The following is a 20,769-nucleotide window of genomic DNA, read 5'->3' as shown; positions in this document are numbered from 1 at the left end:
GGACTCGATCCAGGGACTCCAGGATCATGACCTGAGCCGAAGGCAGTCGCCCAACCAACTGAGCCACCCAGGCGCCCCTAATGGTATTTCTTGAATGCTGTTGGTTTTACTGGTGTGACTGCCTTATTGGCAACATTAACACTTGGTTAGTAGAACCACCAAGAGGCCTCTTAGGGTCAAGGCATCACATGAGGATGAGGAGGAAGTCCATCAAAAACTCACATACTGACAAGTTCTCAATAGCTCTGTTTAATGAAGCATTGTAGAGCACAGATATGGTATTAAGTAATCACCGTAGATTTTTGTCGGGTGTAGTAATGTGTGTGTATGTGTGTGTGTTTTAAGTCCTTCCTTGCCATTTGTTCATTAGTGTTACACACTGAAGTAAACAGATGAAATGAAAAAATAAATAAATAAATAAGAAGGTATCGGGGCACCTGGATGGCTCAGTCGGTTAAGCGTCTGACTCTTGATTTTGGCTCCGGTCATGCTCTTAGGGTCGTGAGATTGAGCCCTGCGTTGGGCTCCGTGCTGGGTGTGGAGCCTGCTTGGGATTCTCTCTCTCTCTCCTCTGCCCACCCCCTATTCGCATGCGTGCACGCTCTCTCTCTCTCTCTAAAATAAAATAAAATAAATAAAATAAAGTAATTGAAGCATTTAGAAATGGCACCTGATGACCACTTAAAAGTTCATAAAAGACTTGTTACAAATAAATTTCAAGGCACTCGCTGTTTTAATCTTCTTAGTAACCCAGAGAGGTAGGTATGACTCTCATTGCCATCAGTGCTGAATAAAATCCAAGTTCCCAGAGCTGAGGTGGGGGCCTGACTCCATCTGGCCCATGGTGACTTTGGTGACCTGTCCCTGGGGTGAGAACCCTTGTCTGAATGTATTTCCTCTTCTCTCCTCCCAATGCCACCATGCCAACAAGGTCCCTTCACTTCCCACCTGGAGCTCTGGAGCCACCTCCTACTTGGGCTCCTGGCCACCAGTCCTCCTCCCTCATGCCATCCTCCCTACGGCTGCCATGGAGCATCGGCCAGGATCCTCCCCAGCACACAACGCTCCCATGCTCCCTGGCCAGGATAAAGCTCACATTCCCCGGCATGGCATTCACGGCCCTCCATCATCTAATGGCAACCCCATCTTGGACCACCTCTTGAAGCCCTCTTGGCCCCTTACAATGCTTGCTGGCTGGGAACCACCGCTCGTAAGTATTAAGTAATAAAAAGAGCCACTGCCACTTTTGGGGTCACAATCCTCACGATGAGGCAGCTGGCTTCTCCAGGCACGCGTCCTGGGTTTTGCCACTCCACACATCAGATGTCTTGGCACCGAGGAACCCAGAAAAAGAACAGTCTCGTCTTATGGTACGATGAAGTCACAAGAGGGAGGTATCAGATGGAGCAATTAGGTGCATGTATCAGGTGTATCATGATGTCTGCTTCCTTTCTGAAGCTGAGTAGGGGAAGGGAAAAAAAAAAAAAAACCTGCCATCCAGATGTTAAGTAACTCCTAAATCCCTCTTTAATTAACTGAGTAATCTCAATGTCACGTTCGGAGAACACGTTCCTCTTGGTGTTTTTAGCCTTGAAAATGGAGGTCTGCAGTCCTGGGCTTGGAACTGAGAAAAGAAAAGTGAGGATTTGCTCAGGCAAATCCTCCGATGAGATGTTCCGTTTAGCAGGATGACTGACGAAGAGGAAGAGAGGAAGTTTGTTTGGAGTTTTGTAGGTTTGCCTTGCAATCAACATAACCAGCAGCAATTCCAGCGCTCTTCATTCACAAACTTCTTACAGTGGGAGGCAGGGTGTCCTAGAGACCACTAGCCAACAAATCTTTTTTGAGCACCTACTAAGTGCCAGACCTTGTGCTCTGGCCTGAAGATGCTGCAGGAAACAACCCGGTAATGTTGAACCTTGCCTTCCTGACAGACAGACACCAAGCAAGTGACGGCGGGAATAAATTAACCACTGAGATGATGCAGAACAGTGGGAATGGAGTGGGGAGGCCTACTGAGAGCTGCAGGTGTGTGAACACCTCTTTGAGGAGGTGACATGCGAGCACGCACTTGAATGATGAGCAGGAGCCAGGTCTGCAGAGGGCTCCGGAAGAGGGTCCCAGACCCAGAAATGGGGCCAGTTGTGCAGACGCCTGATGCAGGAACATGCTCGGATTCACCAGGAGGCCAGTGTGGCAGGAGTAAACGAAGAGGAGGACAGTGGGTCAGGGTGAGGCCCATGGCTGGTGAGGGAGGCAGACTCCATACCATTCAGCTGTCTTGTAGACCAGGGGTCAGCAATCCATAGTCTGTGGGCCAAATCTGTTTTTATGAATAAAGTTTTATGGAAAGCTTTCATGTCCATTGCTTGACATACTGTCTGTGGCTGTTTTGGTGACACACTGGCAGAGTCAAGTAGATGCAACAGAGACAATGTGGCCCACAAAGGCTAAAACGTTTACTATGTAGCTCTTTATTGAATAAGTTTGCCAACCCCCATTGTAGGTCATTGTGGGAAATTTGATTTCATCCTGTATGCAATAAAGTAGCCACTAGAGAGTCTTACACATTTGATGGGTATCTTTTTTAAAAGGCCATCTGGCTGCTGTGTGGCGGTAGATTGGGAAGGGGTGGGAGTGACCAGGGAGAGGCGTGAGGACGTGTTTGGATTTTCCTCCCACACTTGTTGCAGACCAACCACGTTCAGACCATGCCATTGAGTGCTGAGTTCCTGCTATGTGTTAGTCACTGTGTCAAGTGCTTCCAGAGACCTTCCTTCATTACATTACAAGAGATAATGCATTTCAAACACTTAATTCCATGCCTGGCACACCAAAACGCCAGTTAATAAAAACAGTTTGTAAAAAAATTGGCATGGAGCATCAGTCTGCTATCTAAGGTAAGATTCTTTAGAAGCAGCCCCGGAGATCAGGGTCAGGGCACAAGTGACATATGAAAGAGGTCGTCCAAGAGGAGAGTGAAAAAGGGTCAGGGAAGGAGAGGAAGGTGAGTGAGGGCTAATTTTGAGTAAGGGACAGGCGAGGCTAGGTAGGGAGAGACAGAGAGGGGCGACATGACTACTGTCATGCAGGGGGCTATGTAACCGGGCTCACAGAAATCCCAAATGTGAAGAAATATAAACGATATTTATAAGAACACCTTGTTTGTTCTCATGATAGTTACAAGTCCACCATGTTTGTTCTAAATATAGACATGATATTCACAAATCCACCATGATGTCCACAAGAAATTTACCAAGTTCCCTGATCAGTTTCCCATCAAAGACCAACCATGAAAGCCTTCAGTGGCAACCCATTGGGCATCCCTCCCACTCTACAGAGCTCCTTTTCTTTCCTTTTTGTTCTCACCTTCACTTAATGAACTTTCTCACTTTACCCTTTTGTCCATGAGAGTCATTCTTCGACTCCCTAAGATAAGAACCCTGCAATGCTGCAACAATTTTGGGCGAACGTGCTCCTAGGGGAGCTGCAGCCTGAAACCACAGGGGGCTCTGGAGTGTAAACTGGGCTTCCATACTCCCACACTGGTCAGTCGCTGGCTGGGGGCTGCCCCGAAGGGACATCAATTCCCAGGCACTCCCAGCTCTGTGAGTGTGTGGGCAAAGTGGCTCCAGAGGTCAAGGGTGATTTTTAGAAGAGGTGTCTCAGATGCAGGACATAGGACACAAAAGGACATAGAAGCAGGCAGGGGTGGTGCACAAAAAAAGACTAAAAGGGGTGGAAGGGGATCCAAGCAGGGTGTTGTCTGCTCCACAAACCCACTGTTCAGATGAGAAGAACGAGACTCACGTACTGAGGCTCACTGACTTGCTCTCCGATGGCAGTCAGGATTCCAATCTCATCCTGACTCCCAAATCCCTTTCTCTGCTCTTTCCTAGTAAGCTCCTCCTTCCTCCCCACAGTGGTCATGAAAAATTCAAGCCCTCCGATGCAGATACTTGCCACTGCATGAAACGATCCTGCAGGTAGGTTGGTCACACTCTTGCAGATGGTCTTTTAATGCCTGTAATTGCTTAATCAAAAACAAATGACGGTCATAAAAATTGGGAGTGTTCAGTGTCCTCTGAACAGCCAAGGAAGGTTATCAAAATACCAGAGTTTGGGCAAATAGGACTTCCTTTATGGAGCGTCTCTAGCAGCAGGCTGTAAAACAGTCCTCTCCAAGAGGGGGCGTGGGAGATAAAGAATTTCTTCTTCCAGCAGTAATAAATCAAACAACACTCTGTGGATAGCGGAAATTGATTTTTCTCACTCTGCACATAGCCATGGCACTGCTGAAGCCACGGTGTGATGCTCTGCAGTGACAGGCTTCAACTTGGCCACATCAATTACCAAGATAAGATATGTCAGGGTGACGCCGGGATGCAAACTCTGGCTGCCACCAGAGTTGCCCTACATATGCTCCACCCCCCAGCTTTTATTTAAAGTCTAACAAGACTCAACCAGACCAAAGCCAAAGTTAATCTCCAAGAGGATTCTGCCTGCCTTCCTAAAGTTCCCTTCAGCTGTTCAGGGAATTCGACGGTAGCTCCAGGACTAAGTTCCAATTCCCCTGCTCGAGGGGAATTGGTCAAATTCAAGTCTATGTGGACTTTGCCCCCTGCCCCCAACCTGCTCTCATGCTCTATTACTTTCTCTTTCATTCATTTCTGGATTCAGATGACCCTACTTGAGAAGGGCTGCTTCCCAGAAAATAACAATGCAAGGTCATCGTCCGAGAGGCAGAACAGATCGTGAAGTCCCAGTCTCTCCAGAGGTTCTAATTCCTCCCACTGTTTGCCAGCCCATCCTGAGAATGCAGGTGCATGCAGGAGAATGCAGTATCTTGTGCATTGTCCTATATAGCAAAGCAGATTGAAGCTCATTTCCAGCTTCTGCCTATGTCACCCTGGCTGACCAGTGACATGGCTGGGTCTAAAGTCAAGGTGGACGTGGTGACAGCGAGTGGAGACTTGGGACAGCGATTCAGCCTACCAGACATTCCAGTCAACGCAATGGGGTCACCGTCATCCAACCTCCCTTCCTCCCTTGCTCCTTAAACAGAAGGTCAATCATGGTAACGAGAGATTATATGAACAGTTAAGACTGCCAATGCTGAAATGTGAACTCTTCATCCATACATAAGATGTACAGGGTGCTCCCAAGAGATGACATCAGAAGGGACCCGTGAGCCCATAGGAGAAATTCTGATTCCCCCATACGACATCCGAGTGATAGGGAACAATTACAAAGTGTGATCTTAGGGGCGCCGGGGTGGCACAGTCATTTAAGCAGTGGACTCCTGATTTCGGCTCAGGTCATGATCTCAGGGTCACACTGAGTGGTGGAGGCTGCTTGAGATTCTTTCTCCCTCTCCCTCTGCCCCTCCCTGCTCGCACTTTCTCTCTCTAAAAAAACAAAAAAACAAAAAAACAACTAAACTAAAAATGGGGCTGCTGGGTGGCTTAGTCAGTGAAGCATCTGCCTTCAGCTCAGGTCATGATCCCAGGGTCCTGGGATCGAGCCCCACGTTGGGCTCCCTGCTCAGCGGGGAGCCTGCCTCTCCCTCTCTCCCTGCCCTCCCTGCCACCCCTAGCCCCCTGCTTGTGCTTGTTACTCTGTCTCTCATGCTCTCTCTCCCAAATAAAAGCTTCAAAAAAAAAAAATCTAAAAAACTAAAAATAAAATTAAACAACAACAACAGTGTCATCTTAGTTAAATAGGTTCCCTAAAAAGCAATGGTTTGTTTCCTACACTGTCCTCCACGTAATGAAACTACTAACAGCATCTGATGCTTGTGTAACACTTCACTATGCACTTCCCATAAATTTTGTCTCTTTTTTCCCCATAAAACTCTGGGAGGGGGTTGCTATTGTCACTATTTTGCTGATGAGGAAACAGGCTCAGAGAAGTCGGCTGATGTGCCCAAGGTCACAGAGCAGCTATGTGGCAGAGCTGCGGCTCAGACCCCAGGGTTCAGATTGTAATTCCTTTGCTCTTTCCTGTAAATTCCAATCCTTTCTCTGTCCTCAGTAGCCAGCTCCAGCTTTCTTCTGCCATCAGAAGTGGGACACTGCAGAGAAAGCGGGGACAGACAGGCGCCGGCTAAACCGTGGGCTGTGGTAACGCATAATTCTGTGTCCCATATAGCGTCGGAGTACAGTCTGTGAACACCGGAAAAAAAAAAACAAAAACCCCATGTATTGTAACTATTAATGTCCCGTGGACACTTGGGAGCAGAAGAACAAGGCTTGGTGATTTTTTTTTTAAGATTTTATTTATTTTGACAGAGACACAGCAAGAGAGGGAACATAAGCAGGGGGAGAGGGAGAAGCAGGCTTCCCTGCGGGGCTCAATCCCAGGACCCTGGGATCATGACCTGAGCCGAAGGCAGACGCTTAAGGACTGAGCCACCCAGGCGCCCCAAGGCTTGGTGATGCTTAAGGCGTTGAAGTCCCCTAGAGGAGCCTCCCTGGCCTTGAAATCCTTGCTCTATAAACTCCTGAGCCTCTCTGCAGGGAGATTCTAAAGTGAGTTTCACGTCCTTTGACCCGGTAAGCCAGGTCAATTTCTCCCTCTTGCAACAGAATATCCCAAACCTCACAGATTAAAGGTAAGAGGACATTTAACCAAAATGTCTGCAAAACGACAAGCCTATCCTTTACACCTCTGCTGGCAGAAATACAAAAGGTTTTGTTCTGTTCGGTATTTTTTTTCTCTTTTCAGTATTGAAATGTGGCCAAGCCAGTTATGATAAAGAGATTAATTGTTCTTCATTCAGCAAACTGCTTAGTAAGAAGACATTCAAAACCCGTGATTTCCCCCTCATTATATTCTCAGCGTGTGGACTGGGGCAGGTAGAAGAGGCGAAGTGGGGCTGATGTGGTTTCGCGTGTCCACGCAGCCTTGTGAAGTGTCCCCATGCCCGAGGACACAGGCTCTGCTCCCACTGTCAGATCACGGCTGACTTTACTGCAGTGTATTTTAACGAGAAATGAATGGATAAAGAAAGCACTACTGGGGAGAGATGCTGGTCTGATACCAGAAGGGTTATTTCCCAAACCTCACCCCCAAATATGCTGTATTAATAATCACACTGACCAGGATCCCCCGGATTGGGCTGAAGGCACTCCTGAAGGTGGGTCAGCAGGGGAATAGGGCTGACTTTCCACAGCTCTTGCAGCCTGCCTGCTTGGCTCGGAGTGGGGAAGAGCCAGGCAGATGGAGGCCAAGGGCTGGCCGAAGACAGAGGAAGAGCCTCTGATGGGTGTCTGCTCAGATGCTGATGACCACGAGCTCTAGATCAGAAAGGCCTGGGTTCTAATCCTTACTCTGACCTGCGGGCCAGCTGATTTCTGTCACTAAGCTTCATTTCCACCATGCGCTTTTATGAGGGTTTGCGATGAGGATGAGTATCCATGTCTTAGTTCAGACTGCTGCTATATATAACAAATTGCCAGACACTGGTAATTTTATTTTTTTAATTTTTTTTAAAGATTTTATTTATTTATTTGACAGAGGGAGAGCACAAGTAGGCAGAGAGGCAGGCAGAGGGAGAGGGAGAAGCAGGCTCCCCACCGAGCAGGGAGCCCGATGCGGGACTCGATCCCAGGATCCCGGGATCATGACCTGAGCTGAAGGCAGCCGCTCAACCGGCTGAGCCCCCCAGGCGCCCCAACACTGGTAATTTTTATTTTTATTTTTTAAAGATTTTATTTATTTATTTGAGACAGAGAGAATGAGAGACAGAGAGCATGAGAGGGAGGGAGGGTCAGAGGGAGAAGCAGACTCCCTGCCGAGCAGGGAGCCCGATGCGGGACTCGATCCCGGGACTCCGGGGTCATGACCTGAGCCAAAGGCGGTCGCTTAACCAACTGAGCCACCCAGGTGCCCCCCGACACTGGTAGTTTTAAACAACAGACATTTAGTTCTCACAGTCCCAGAGGCTGCAAGTGTGAGATCAGAGTGTCAGCACATGGTTGGGTTCTGGTGAGGGCCCTCTTCCTAGTTTGCTCACATGGTGGAGACAGTGAGGGAGAGGAGAGGGATTGGGTGGGGGGCACAGGCTCAGGGCCCTTCATCCCCTTATAAGGGGCACCAATCCCATCATGGGGGTTCCACACCCATGGCCTCATCCAAGCCCAATTACCTCTCAAAGGCCCCACCTCCAAATACTGTCATAGTAGAGAGTAGTAGACATGGCCTCCCAAGTTCAGGGGGAGTCCTTGGTACAGTTCTAAAGACAGGTCACTGTGCAGCCAACTTCCTCTCCAGCCAGTGGGGTGTCTGGAAGCCTCTGAGGCCTTTGTTCCAGCCATGAAGTGGCTCTGTGTGCCTGCTAATCCTCTAGGTTTCTCCTAAGTGGGCGAACTCCCCAGAACATTCACCCCACTCGGCCAGTGCTTTCCTCCCCGCTCTTAATAGGAAGCTAAATGCCACTTGAGTGGTCATTAAAGCCTCATTCCAAGGGGGACCCCGTGGAGCAGGGGCACAGAGGGTATCCAGGCCAGGAAGGGGCTGCTCTTCACACCGAGCCCCTGCAAGGGGCAAATGAGCGGCAAACCTCAGCGATTATGCAAATCTGGAGTTTGCATCTCATTTCCTTTTCTACAACTTTGGGGAATCTGCTGAAACTTCCCTCTTAATGAATGGTAGTTACTTCTGGAGATCGTAACTTCCCAGGAGCGCTCTTTTCTCCTTCCTTAAAAAAAAAAAATCTAGGGGCGCCTGGGTGGCTCAGTCGGTTAAGCGTCTGCCTTCGGCTCAGGTCATGATCCCAGGGTCCTGGGATCGAGCCCCGCATCGGGCTCCCTGTTCAGTAGGAGGCCTGCTTCTCCCTCTCCCACTCCCCCTCTCTCGCTGTGTTCCCTCTCTCGCTGTCTGTCAAATTAATAAATAAAATATTTTTTTAAAAAAATCTATAACCACATCTATTAGTATAAGCTGACTTTTCTGCATTTATATTCTTTCAAAATTTTTTCTCACCAGGGAGTTGGGGTTGTATCTGATACCAAATCTTCTGGGTGGAGAGGTGAGGAGGTGGTGGGTTGGGGGGAAATGAAAGAGTTTAAGGGGAAGTACAGAAATGGCATTTTGTAAGCCCTGATTAAGTTAATTTTCTCAATCTGAGAAATCCATGTCATTCCCGTTTTATAAAGGGGGGGGGGCAGAAGCAGCTGTTCAGAGAGGTTAAATAATCTGTATAAGGTCACACAGCGGGCAGGCCGTGGAGCTAGGATTTGAAAGAGCATCTCCCAGGCTCCAGAGCCCGTTCTCTTTCCCCTGGACACAGCTTTCCCTCTTCTTGCACGAGACCATGTTTTCCCAACGTGCCATGAAGTGTGAACTGCAACCACAGACTTTATCCACCAACATGAACTTAACTTAAAAAGTCTGGGTTCATAGATTTGAACTGGAGACCTGCTCAATTCACAATGTTCAAAATACTGTGTTTTACATCTAATTATGCCCAACATAACCCCTCCGCTGTCCTCCCTGTATTCCATGGAAATCACTGTCCTTCCCCTGTCTACGTCTAGGCCCAGGGTGCTGGCTCTGCATCGTGTCTACCTAAACCGGCCCTGGCTCACAAGTCCAAATCTGAGGTCCTGCGCCAATTCTTCCCAGTGGTTGGAGCCCACTTCCATCCCCCTTTCTGAATCCCCAGCATGTGCACCAATTTAGCACAGGCTGGTTAGAGGAGAGCCCTCGAGTCCTGGCCAAGTGTCCCTGGAGGGAGCCCCGGTCGGCCACACTCCAAGCCCCCCTCTGCCCCTTCACTCATTTCTGTCCAGCTGGTAAAGTTTGGGAGAAGGAAAAGGGCCTGCTCAGAGCCTCCTTGCCCCCAGGATCTATGCATTCTGGTCTGTTCTCTGCCAGAGATAAGTACTGGGCAAGACTTAGTTCCTGCAGGTGGAATACTGAGACCCATGGTCCTTCAACCCTGCCTGCCACTGGAGCCACTGTGGGGATGGGGGAGGGGGAGAACTGGCCAACACCCAGGTCTCATTTCCCCATCAGCTCTGTTGGCAACGCCTGTGATCTCCACCCTTCCTCCTGTGTCTTTAATTCTCAGTGAAAACGAAACTGAGGCTGGAAAGAAAAGGGTCCTCTCCATAGGAGACCCCACAAGTACCACCTCGTCTTATTTGTGATTGTTTCATGTATATAAACCTAGCCCCTCCGAATAAACAGGAGGCGCTCAATGCATGCTTGTTGAATGAGTGAATCGACTACTTGAAGGTACGCTTCCTGGATCTCCCGCTGTGCCCCCCAGTCGTGGACACTCTCGGTAAACTCTAGGCAATTGACATCAACCCAGGTTTGCTGCCCCCTGAGCTGTGGCCACTGCATGCATTGAAAGTATTCTTATCACTAATGCACTCCATTTGGCAACATCTTCTATAAAGTGCGTTGTGATAAAATGATCCTTTGTGGCCCATCCTCTCTGGTTAACTCTGAGTTGTCCAAATGCAGGTAGGCTGCAACAAAACTCCGATGAGGATGTGTCCCCAAAGGTAGCCAGTGTTTGTTCTGTTACACTTGGGGAAACAGTGGTGTAGGGTGGAAAAACAGTGGGTCTGGTCACGGAGAGAGCCAAGCACTAGCTTTGGCGTTGCTCCCCACCTAGACAAGTCAGTTCCCTTGGGGCCTGATCCCTTACTCACAAAGGAGGGAGCAGCATTAAATGGATCAGGGAAAGCATACAGGCATCATTCCATAAATCTATCCCAGTGGCTTGGCAGTCGCTCCCTGTGATGATGAATCAAGAAAGAGCGTATGCCAGTCTGGGATTCTCAAGAAGAAAGGAGCTGTGATCCATTAGTAATGTCTGCAGTGGGAACAGGCATGAGGGACCGTGTTGTGTGTGTCAGACCTTCGCCATCCCAGGGCCCGATGAGTTCAGTGATGCCTGGATTCAGGATGGAGTGGCAGTGTAGCCCCGCAAGTAAGAGCATATACTCTAACACCAACTGTCTTATTCAAGTGCCCGCCCTTGGGTGAGTCTCTTGCCTTCTCCAGGTCTCAGTATTCTTGCTACGAAAGGGAGACAGTTATAGTAATCATTTTACAGAAACGTAAGGAGGATTAAATGAGATCATCTGCATGCTGTGAATAGTGCCTAGCACAAGGAAGTACCACATATGAGCCAGATAGAAGCTGGGCATGGTGATGAAGGAAGGTGTGAATTCAGTGATGATGGTCCTAAGCACTGTCATGCCTCTAGCAATGAAGATGGAAAAGGTAGGTTTCAGAATGGCACCCAAGTACACATTACACCCATGGGCACACACTCTACCTACGTGTATATGTGAAATCTACGTGTGACCAAAAGCCTGGAAAGATCTAGGGGAACGCTCATCAAAATGTTAAGGGTGATCGCACCTGGGTGGTAGAATTGAGGGTTAACTTGGAGTTAGCATGTATCATTTCTCCTAGGCAATAAAGCGATTTTTTTTTTTTTTTTTTTTTTTTTTATGACAGAGAGAGACAGCAGGAACAGGAACACAAGCAGGGGGAGTGGGAGAGGGAGAAGCAGGCCTCCCGCCGAGCAGGGAGCCCGATGTGGGGCTCGATCCCAGGACCCTGGGATCATGACCCGAGCCGAAGGCAGACGCTCAACGACTGAGCCACCCAGGCGCCCTCGATTTTTAAAAATTGAAACAGACAAACACAAAAGCCTCACATCTCACGTCTCCTCTAGAAGAAGAGAGGCCAGAATCTGGACTGCATTATAAATGATCTCCCCACATGACGCACAAGCCCGGATTGTGATCAGGCTCTTCCCACTTTTAGCTGGGAACAAAAATGCTGCCTCAAGGGTGAAGCTGGACCTGTCCATTGACCCAACAGAAGCTGTGGCTTATTTTCAACCACAGCCTCCTGATACGAGCACCCTCCCAGCAAGCTCTCTAAAATCATGTGTTTCCCAAAGTGCAGACCCTCTGCCTGCTGCCCAACCAGGCAGCACGGGCTCAAACGTAAGCCGTCTCCGGGAGATGAGAGCAGGTTTAGAGGCTTCCCTCAATACAAGAGTAATTAACAAGTCTTCTAATTAATCAAATTTTCCCAGGCCTTGAGCTCCTCAAAGGCCCAGCAGAGGGAATGGAAGACAAATGGGGTTGAAGGCTTTTTTAAAAAAGAAATCTTGTCATGTACAGAATTGATGAAACAGCTGCTTTTAAGATAGAAAGACTATGCATTTGGGGAAAAAAAAAAAAATGGATGCCAAGTTACGAGCTTTCCCAGGTACCTGGGCTTGCTCTGACTGAGGCCTCGGTGGTTCCTGTCTGGAGTATGGAGCCAGTTACCTTGTGAACTCAGGTAAACAGGTGGCCTGCGAGATGGCTGAATCATTGCTGTAAATGCAGGGGCTGTTACTGTTTTCCTTTTACAGGACCCTGGACTCCCGGCACCGGGCAGAGGAGTTCACGTCTGGGGCTACAGCCCACGAGTAGCGTCTTGAAAATGTTCATTGCATTTGCAAGGATTTCATTAGAAAACAAAAACAAAAACCTTCTAGGGGCGCCTGGCTGGCTCAGTCGGTGGGGGGAGTGACTCTTGATCTCGGGGTTGTGAGATCCAAGTCCCATGTTGGGTGGAAAGATTGTTTAAAAATAAAAATCTTTTAAAAAGAACAACAAAAAAACCTTTTTAATTAAAAAAAATCTTCTATTATGAAATAAGGACACCCTTACACAAAATTTCAAAACCAATACAGAGGTTCCCTGTATCTATAAATAAAGCTTCACCCAATAATGGCATCCCCATAACCACAGTATGATATCGAAACCAGGAGACTGACATTGGCACAATGTCTCAGATTTTACCAGGTTTAAAAATATATATATATAATTATTTATTTATTATTTAATTATCAAATGATTTAATTACTAAATAATTGTTACTATTTATTATTAATTATATAAAATAAAATATATATTTTAATCTATTATATATTTTATATATTCTATTAAATATTAACATGTATTTTAGAGAGTCAGTGAGCGAGCATGAGCAGGGGCAGAGGGAGAGAGAGAATCTCAAGCAGACTCCACGTCCACTGCAGAGCCCGACACGGGGCTTGATCTCACCACCCTGAGATCAGACCTGAGCCGAAATCAAGAGTCGGACGCCCAACTGACTGAACCACCCAGGCACTCTGGATTTTAGCAGTTTTTATGTATACCTTTTTTTTTTTCTGTTTTATGGTGGTGGGGTAGGTCTTTGTTCTATGACATACTATTATCTGTATAGTCCTTTAGAACCAGCCAAGGACAGCAGCTTCCAGAGCAGGCAGGAAACAGAGAAGCCAGAGAATGTCTATTAGCCCCCAGCTGGAGCAGTGAGCTGGTGCTCTCTGTGGGTGCAGAAGGGCACATTCACGGAAGAACCAACCTCAGGGCAAATACTCGCCTTTCCCCACCGGGAAAACTGCAGTTTTCCTGCAGCCCGCTTGCCTCCCTGAACCATGGGCAGAGCCCGGAGAGGCCAACTGCACCTTCTGACTAATTCCCTGATTTGTGTTTGCCTCCTCATGCCAAGCTCAAGTTCTTTCCTCGAGGAAGTTTAAGAGTGGCTTAAGAGTCCTTCTTGCTCCATCGAGGGTGTTCTCCAGCACCTGGCCTAGTGAAAATATTCAGTGGCTATAACTGACTGGACACTTAAAAAGGACACGTAAAAGCATGTCTGCTCATGCTTGCCGTGATGTGGGAGAAAAGTTTATTAATGGAATCAGGATTTCCGCTTAGAACATCCAAGAGGTTTCAACTCATTCACCAACTGCAGTTGATTGTTAGTTGCTGCCCTTAGCACTGTGTTGAGAAGGATTCTGAGGTTGTGGTTGGTCTCAGTGGATATAGGAGTGCTGGGATCAATTAGTAATGTCTGCCATGGAGAGTAAAGGCACGTAGGCCATATTTATCATTCTTTTTTTTACTGAAGATTTTATTTATTTTGAGGGGGGGGAGTGAGCAAGCACGAGTGGGGGGCAGAGGCAGAGGGAGAGGAAGAAGCAGATTCCCCACTGAGCAGGGAGCCTGATACAGGGCTTGATCCCAGGACCCCAAGATCATGACCTGAGCCAAAGGCACATGCTTAATGGACAGAGCCACTGCAGCACCCCTATCATTCTTGATAGAGTCTGTTAACAGCAGGAAACCAAGGCCCAAAGACTGGGGGCACTTGCCCATGGTCAAACAGAAAACGAGTTGGAGCAAAGAAGAGAACACTTATCTTTGGACTAATTCATGTTCAGGAGACCATTTCTTCTCCCAAGCTATGGCTCTACCAACTGAGTTTGGACATCATCACAATCCTTTGAGCTAAGGATAAATATTTGCTTGTCCAGGGGCACTGGAGGTTAGCATCAGCAATCCCGGGAGTGACAACATGACTTAGGCTTACTGAGCAATCACTGTGTGCCAAGCCCGTGCCAAGAGCTTTCCATGCACTGATCGGCTCCATTAATTTACACAATGGCCTTTGAAACATAAACTATTATTAGTCCCATTTTAGAAGAAAAGAAGTTGAGGCTCAACAAAACTAAGGTAAGTTAACAGATATGGAACATTCCCTATATGCCAGCCATGGTTACAGGTGACTTATAGGCATTCCCATGTTGAATCTTCTAAAAACCACAGGAAGCTGATCAATAGCCTCATTTTATAGACAAGGTAACTGAGGAACAGAGAGGTTAAAAAAAAGAAGTGTATAACTTTCCCCTTCCCTCCCCTCAAAAAGAGGTCAATTTGCCCAAAGTCACAGAACCAGTAAGTTGTTGGACCCAGGTCTGTGGACTCCCAACCATGTGACATCCACTCTATTTATAGCTTTCCCCAGAGGGAGGCTCATTCCTGAGCTGAGTTCCTCCCACATTCCTGTGAACTGAAAACTGTCAGAGAGGATGAGATTAGAGATTTTTTTTTTTCCTCACGTAAGGTTCCTTTAGATTCATTTTTTAAAAAGATGACGTTCTGGGAGAAAACTTAGCAGAAAATGAAGAAATCTGCCTTTCTGGTTGAAAAGAACTGGGTGGAACCTGATAAACCATGTCCAAGTCACAACAAAGAGGAACCAAAGGACGGGCCAGTTTTCCAAGCCAGTGTTTGATGACCAAAAGCTTAGCTTCTCAAAGGCACCTCTCTGGTCATCTTGCCACCGTGTTATTCAAGAAGAGGAAAAGAACAAAAGTTGAAATCTTTGAACATCAGGAACATGATCCTGCTGAAAACCTAGAGGACCGCACTCAAATCAAAGAAGTTGTTGCTTGAGCAAATATAAACCTAATTACCACTTCGTGTCCATGAGCATGGTTATCACCACAAAGACGGAACATAACAAGTGTTGAGGAGGATGTGGAGAAATCGGACCCTTAGTGCACTGCTGGTGGGAGTTTAAAATGGAAAACAGTGTGGCAGAGTTCCTCCAACAGTTAAACACAGAATTACCATATTATCCAGCAATTCCACTTATCAGGATAGACCCCCAAAGAACTGAAAGCTGGGATCCACGTAGATGCTACACATACAACCACGTTCAAACAGCAGGATTCACGGCAGCCAAAAGCTGAAAACAAACCAGATGCCCATCAACACATGAACAGATAAACCAAATGTGGTGTATACGCACAACGGAATATTATCAGTCTTCAAAAGCAAGGACATTCTGACGCATGCTACAACATGGATGAAACTTGAGGACGTTCTGCCAAGTGGACAAAGCCAGTCACAAAAGGACAAATACTGTGGGCGCCTGGGTGGCTCAGTTGGTTAAGCGACTGCCTTCGGCTCAGGTCATGATCCCGGAGTCCTGGGATAGAGTCCCACGTCGGGCTCCCGGCTCAGTGGGGAGCCTGCTTCTCCCTCTGACCCTATCCCCTCTCATGCTGTTTCTCTCTCTCTCTCTCTCTCTCAAATAAATAAAAAATTAAAAAAAAAAAAGGACAAATACTGTATGATTCTATTTGTATGAGGTACGTAGAGTAGGCACACTCAACAGAGGCAGAAAGGAGAAGAGGCTACACCAGGGGCTGAGGGCAGGTAGGAATGGGAGTTACTGTTTAATGGGTGCAGAGCTTCTGTTTGGGAAAATGAGAAAGTTCTGGAAACGGATGATGGCGATGGTTGTGCAACATTGTGAAGATACTTAGTCACTGAATTATATACTTAAAAATTGTTAAAAGGGTGAATTGTATGTTATATATATTTTAATATACACACACACACACACAAACACACACAGTTGCAGCTGCTGAATCTCTAAAGGACCACTTTGACCTCCGGCGCTGAGAAATCCCTACCAGCGCCCCGCCTGCCACCCAGTCTTCTGACTCTCAAGGGTGCACAGGAGCTGCTTTCTTCACTACCCCCAAACCCCACCCTCCCACCTTCCATTTCAGCTTCCCACCTCCAGCTTCTACCTGGAATGCCTCCCCCACTCCCATTTCTGCTTATCAATGTCCTCCTGATGCTTTCAGTGCCACCTCTTCTGAGAAGCCTTCCTGGATCACCCTGCCTACCAGAAAGTCTAAGTCTTCCCTGACCTCCTCAGGTAGGTTGTCTGCTTCTTGGTGTTTGCAGTGATTTGTCTGCAAGCGTCATTTTCATCAAGACATCGAGAGCAGAGGTTGAGTCTTTCCCATTTTAATCCCTCCATAACCCTTGCCAGAGGGCCTGGTATCTTCTCAACCACTCAATTAAATGTTCAGTAAGTCAACACAGGCCTCTGCAGCCCTCTCCACTCCAGAAATCCCACCTACATCTTCGGAGAGAGATGATTCACTTGGTGTGAGAATCAACAGAAAATCACCTCTTCAATATACTGGGTTCACTTCCTTTGGATATGCACCCAGGGGTGGAATTGCTGGCCCATATGGCAGTTCAGTTTTTAACTTTTTGAGGAACTGCCATATTGTTTTCCTTAGTGGCTGTTCCAATTCACATTCCCAACAACAGTGTATGCGTTACCTTTTCTCTGTATCCTTGCCAACATTTGTTATCTCTTGCCTTTTGAGAATAGCCATCCTGTCAGGTGTGAGGTATTATCTCATTGTGGTTTTGATATGCATTTCCCTGATGACTCGTGATGTTGAGCAGCTATTCCTATACCTGTTGGCCATTCGTATGTCTTCTTTGGACAAATGTCTATTCCATTCTTTAGCCCATTTTTAGCTGGATTATTTACTTTTTTGCTACTGAGTATCCGGTATCTCAAAGAGGTATCTTCATACCTGTCTTCATTGCAGCATTATTCACGGTAGCCAAGATATGGTCACAACCTAAATGTCCCTCCACAGATGAATGGATGAAGAGGATGTCACACACACACACACACACACACACACACACACACACACACACACACAGAGGAATATTATTCAGCCACGAGGACGACGGAAATCCTGCCACTTGCCCTAACATGGATGGATCTGAAGGGCCTTATGCCAAGTGAAATAAGCTAGAGAAAGACAAATACTCAAATACTGTTTGGCATCACTTATATGTGGAATCTAAAAAAGGAAAAGCCAATTTCATAGAAATAGAGATTAGAATGGTGGTTGCCAAGAGCTGAGAGGAGGGAGAAATGGGGTGATGTAGGTCCAAGGATCCAAATTTTCAGTTATAAGGAGTAAGTTCTGAGGATCTAATGCACAGCATGGGGACCACAGTCAGTAATACAGTGTTGCAGACTTGGAAGTTGCTGGGAGTAGATCTTAGATATTCTCACGGTGCGCACACGCACACGCACACACAGTTAACTATGTGAAGGAACAGATGTGTTCATGACTTGATCTTGGCCATCAATCCACAGTGTACATGTATATCAATCATCACATTGTGCACTTAAATATATACAATTATATTTGTCACTTAGTCCTCAATAAAGTTCAAAAAAGTATTTTAAAAAGAAAAAAGTCACCTATCCTTATATCCTTATTGACCTACAAATTAGAGACTATGTGTCATTAATTAGCCACAAAGTACCTACACTCATATCTGTTGGTAGGTCCATCAAGGACTTGGGGGGGTGACTTTGAATTTGCAAACCTAGTTTGGGGTGTATGCAACATAGCATTTTAAAACCAAATCAGGGAGAGCTCATGATGAACCATATTGCACCACTGATGAGATTCTTCCTTCAGAGACAACTTCCGCTTTATTTTATTTCTGCTGGATTATCAACTCCATGAGGGCCGGGACTGCCGACTTCCCCAGGGGATCCCCCTCACATGGCCCATGCCAGCAGAGGGCTTTGCCAGAGCAGGCTCCCCACTCATGACATATGAAAATGGTCTGCCCCCAACAGAAGGGCAAACTGGGCCAAATGGGGACGACAGCCACAGAAGCCAAGAAAATGATCTTGTCACCAGTGGTAATAATTCCAGGGACGATGGTCTCAGACCTCCCTCCTCTCTGCTCTTCCATTCTGTGTAAGCACTGTGTTCCCCATCCGACCTAACAACATCAGAGAAACAAGCCCATTCCAAGAGCATGGCTCCAAGAAATGCAGGATCCCTGGTGCTGAGCATTCTGCCACCTTGAGCAGTCACTCAAAGGTGAGATTTTAAAAGCCTCCTTTCAGTTTTATTATGACTCTTGGTAACTGGTAATTAGAGTGTTGCAGAAGCAGCAATCACTCCCCCCGCACCTCTCAGGGTGCTAATTACTCTTGGCTTTGCTACCAGCGGTTGGAGGGGGGAGCCCCACTCTTGTTCGGGGGGTTCTTTATTTACCTTACTGTACTATCATTCCTATCTGTTTTGAGCTGTTTATCGTTTGGTAACAGTTGTGGAAAAGCCCTTTTGTTAAAGGAAGAATGGGGTTTTCCTATTTCATGAATGAGACGAGCCCATTCAGCTGCCAGGCTGGTCCTGGCACCGGGTGCTCTTGGGTCCGCACGGCACTGGCCACATCAGGATCTGTCTGGGTTTCTGGCCAAAGCTTCTGGTTAGATCATGAGGCAATTCTATCATCCCAAAACCTCCTTTCATCTGCGTCATCTCCCGAGACTTGAACTACACGGTTAGTCCGTCATAACATAACACGACCCACGGGCGGGAAAGCATGGAGGCCAGGAGCGCAGCTCGGGGCCAGACCACCCAGGGAAGCCGGCGCTACCAGTCAGGACTGCAGCTACCCCTGGGGACAGGCGGTGCCTGGGAGGGGCTGTGGGGGCTCCTGGGTGGTGATGCTCCGCTGCTTGATTCCAGCGCTGCTTGCATGAAGGTGGCCACCGCGAAAATCCTGCCAGGTGTTCGCTGATGAGCCAGCCTCTCGGGGCCTCAGTTTCCTTCTTTGTAAAATGGGGCCAAAGATGCCCACGTTACGGGGTTGGGATGTAGACTATATGAGGTAACACTGAATAGGACACTTGGCCAGCACATAGGAGCCACATACTACGCGCTGGTAGCCGTTAGTCACACGGCTACTCTTACTAATAGCGTGTGGAAAGGGCCAGGTCAATGGTGCTTGGATGTAAGGAAGAGTTTAAGGCCATGACGATGCCCAGGGGTAGCAGCTCCATTCTTCCAACTACAAGAGTAGAGATTATCAGCTTCTAGGAGGGAAGAAGCCCCATCAGCTGACTTTCCCCAATCCCACCATTTTATAGGTGAGGAAACTGAGGCCCAGAGAGCGGAAGCGACTTGCCTGAGGTCACACAGCAGGACCAGAAGTGTTTGCCCATAAAAACACGACAACCTCTCCATCTTCAGCAGGCTCCCAGGAACTGCTCCAATAACTCACATCACTAGTGGGGGGACCCAGGCCCTGGGGGAGGTGTCTAGTCATCTCATTTGTTTCTCTTGATAACTCTGCACAGTGACCAGGAATGGTTTGGGGATGTCCAGTTTACATTTTTCACTCTTTATAATACCAGCACTTTGATTCTGCTTCAGGGAACCACCCTGACCCTGTTCTCAGTCCCTATAGTTGGGTTAAGATTGACCAGCCCTGGGCTCCAGGCTGAGCACCTGACCCAGGCCAGGTAATCAGCATATTCCAACATCTTGACCATCAGGGACCAAGCTCGACCCTAAGACTCTTGCTGGAGCCACTGAGAAAGTGCTGATGCTGAAACGGTTCTAGAAAGCCAGGAGCAGCAGAAGGCAGGACCCCAGAAAGACAGTCTGCCTAAAACCAAAGCCAGCACAGGAAATGGAAGAACCAAGAGTTGAGAAGAGACAGATTTCCTGATGCTGGAGCCTTCCTGATGCTGCCCATAGCCTATGACTTCCCAGGCCTGGAAACCCAGGAAGGTCTCCTTCTGTTTTATTTTGCTTAAGCAAGCTTGGAACGTAATGGGGCTGCTATCGAAGAAGTCCTCACTCTCAGCAATGACCTATTACTACCTTTGAGTGTACCTAAGGTGTAGTAGCACAGACCTGTGACCATGACCCCTAGGCTCCTTCTCTCCTCCCAGGCTCCTCTGAGTCCCCGCCCGAGACGCACCACCCCCTGCCCAAACACACTGCAATTCAGTTTGCTCTGGCTCCTCCCACATTTCGGGTTCCACCAAAACAAAGATCTCAAAGGCTGCACGTCTCACATGTCCATGCTCTGAGCGAACGCAGGAGCCTCTGCTAGACCAGGCTCGGTGTTAGGTGCTGGGTGCGGTTACAACGAGGGGCGAACCTCTGTCTCTGAGCTACGGGTGCTTTTACACACCGGGCAGGCAGGCGTGACCCTTGCTGAACACCAGTGACTCCGGGGGTCGAGCCTGGCTCTTTGTCATCTCAGCATCCCTGGTACCTTGCCACCGTGGCTGCCC

General features: G+C 47.8%; 1 protein-coding gene across 1 annotated transcript in view; it reads right to left on the bottom strand.

The window, feature by feature from the left end:
- KAZN (kazrin, periplakin interacting protein) overlaps window positions 1–20,769 on the bottom strand; it is a 996,076-nt gene that overhangs the window by 287,989 nt on the left and 687,318 nt on the right. The window lies entirely within an intron of this gene.

The sequence above is a fragment of the Leptonychotes weddellii genome, chromosome 4, assembly GCF_054177405.1.
Source record: "Leptonychotes weddellii isolate Sample4059 chromosome 4, ASM5417740v2, whole genome shotgun sequence".
Classification (NCBI taxonomy): domain Eukaryota; kingdom Metazoa; phylum Chordata; class Mammalia; order Carnivora; family Phocidae; genus Leptonychotes; species Leptonychotes weddellii.
The sequence above is the reverse complement of the archived record's forward strand: the minus strand, read 5'-3'. Positions and strand labels throughout refer to the sequence as shown.